Source organism: Lontra canadensis, unplaced genomic scaffold (assembly GCF_010015895.1).
Source record: "Lontra canadensis isolate GAN:19392208 unplaced genomic scaffold, GSC_riverotter_1.0 scaffold4328, whole genome shotgun sequence".
Classification (NCBI taxonomy): Eukaryota; Metazoa; Chordata; class Mammalia; order Carnivora; family Mustelidae; genus Lontra; species Lontra canadensis.
Window position 1 is genome coordinate 1 of NW_022635309.1, and position 2,486 is coordinate 2,486.

Sequence of the window (2,486 nt, forward strand, 5' to 3'; positions counted from 1 at the left end):
ACCAAGTCAAAAGAGGTGTGCATAACATTAAATTTCCTTCCACTTGGCGCCATTGGTAAATACCTGAGTAGGCAGAGTAGGACATTCTTCCTGGAATTTACAACTGCCTTCGTGTTCATATTTAATTAGAGGAGAAAAGCAACCTTAGCTTCTCAGTAACCAGAGTTCCGGGATTCTGAGAGTCCTCCTTAACATAAGAAAATCCCTTTGGAATCTTCTTTATCTCTCCCCCCCAAATACATGTTGGCCATCATCCTCCATGCATGTCTCCCACTGATACAGATCTGCAGGGTCCTCTGTCCAAGGTTTCACTCAACAGTAGTCAGTGACCTCAATATCACACCAGCCAGGCCCTCAAGGTCCTGGGAACCTTGCTTTCAGCTTCCTTCATGGTGGCTGCACTCCTGAGCCACTCACCATTTTAATGAAGACTGAGTTCCTGCTCACACCCCAGTGCAGCGCCTCTGACCCGTGGGGCCTGTGACTGTGCATCATCAGGAAGACCATAGCTTTGACACCAAAGACATCTCAGCAATTGTTTCTTCATCATTCACTCCCACACCCCAGTATTTCACATCAGAAATATCTCATGAATTCCTTCTGGAACATTGGTTCTTCTCCTGCATGCCAACAGTGTGCACTGGACAAGGAGCGTTCTCACCTCTCTGTAGTTGGTGGGGTTGACTTCTGGGAGTGGAGGTTGTCAATCAGTCCTGCCCTCTGTCTCATGGATTTTTCTTTTATTCCACACTCATGTCCCAGAGCAGGGAAAGTCAGGTCTTGGGTCTAGCTGGTGACATTAACTGCCTCTTTCATCTTAGGAACCATGGTGAACTGTGTCAGTGGCCACTTGACTGTGGTATTTATTTCAGTAACTGCTGACATTCAGGGATGTGGCCATAGAATTCTCTTAGGAGGAGTGGGGACACCTGACCCACACTCAGCGGCAACTGTACAGGGATGTGATGTTGGAGAACTACGGACACCTCTGCTTCTTGGGTGAGGAAGATTCCTTACAGATTCCCCAAACCACATTCTGGGTTTTCTCCTTCCTGTGAAGATTGTCTCTTGGACAATTCCTGTTTGAATAACTGGAATTCAGATCCAGACAGAGGGGGGAGTAAGGAGGGGTTTGTACATGTAGAGAAAAATCCTCATCATGTGTCCTTTTCATCTTTAGCTTCTCAAGGTAATACCCCCACTTCTGTAGATGAGTTGGCAATTCTAAAAACTTAGTGGCAGAGAATGGTGCTGCTCACATGTTGAACTGAAATTTCCCCTTCTTACTATGTCTACTGCTTGGAAGTGCAGGTCAGGATGTGAACATTGGAAATGCCTCTTCTGTGTTCTAAAGGGACTGTGGGGCAACAGCTTTTGGAAACCATTTTCTAGAATTGTACAATATCCTCTCTTCTGTGCTGAACACAATCCTGATGGAAAGTTAGAATCTCTGGCAATACTCATTGTCCTTTTTCCTCGTAAACAAGTCTCACTTTGTCAAAGCCAGACCTGATCACTTTTTTGGAGCAAGAGAAGCAGCTCTGGGATATGAAGAGAAAGAAGACCATAGGCTTCCATCCAGGTAGGTGTGAATGAATGAGGTAGATGACAGAGGGGTGGTCCAAGTCTGAAGGAGGAACATAGACCTTAAGCTATGGTTCCACTAGCTGTCCTTGAATGAAAATCAGTTGGAGACATGCCCGGTTTTATTTCTCTCATGCTCCCAGAGGGACATCTACTCTCCCACATTATCAAGCTCTTGTATCCTCTAGGGATTGTCCTTCAGCTCCAGTGATGATCTGCCACATCCACAGGAAGGGCCAGGAGACTCTCTTTGGAGGGGGAAGGCCCCCCTAGTCTGCGAGCTTCTCCATTGCTTTGAGGGCCCTGGGGAAGTCACCCTATTTCTGAGGACCTGTATACTCTGGCCTTTGTCAATTCTGGCTTTCATCATGAGACAAGTAGGTCAGGGTAGTTGTACGCACACTGGGTTTTGGTGCAGAAATTCCCAGAACACTGGAGACAGATTTCTAATGTTTTCTGGCTTATGCTTTCTAATGTTATGGAGGCTTTAATCTTATTCTTAGAAAATTGACATTCAGTAACTGCATCAGATAACAAAGCACCTCCCTAAAATGAGACAATGTGCAGTTCTGTTTGCCCTCTCTGTTCATTCCTCAGTGGTGAAATAATGCAATGTTTCTGTTTCCTAGCCTTCTCACATAAATAATGTTATTGGGGGACTAGCACATTTAGAACTCAGAGCTTGGAACCTTTAATAAAGTCTCACTTACTATGTAAGTAAAAAAAGGATAAGCTTTATGCTTTTTGCCAATAAAATTATATGTATTTGATTGTGTTTGCGTATCATTCATACATGCTCTGTGATTCCTACTGTTAATTTCTCTCCCTGAGGAGTGGTGAGTGAATGTTATACTATGTCTAGGTGAGTTGTCATCAACATAGAATTAATTTCATCATGTATT

General features: G+C 44.3%; 1 pseudogene; it reads left to right on the forward strand.

Moving 5' to 3' along the window:
- Nucleotides 1–875: 875 nt before the first annotated feature.
- On the forward strand, nt 876–1,596 carry LOC116863873 (annotated as a pseudogene).
- Nucleotides 1,597–2,486: the final 890 nt, after the last annotated feature.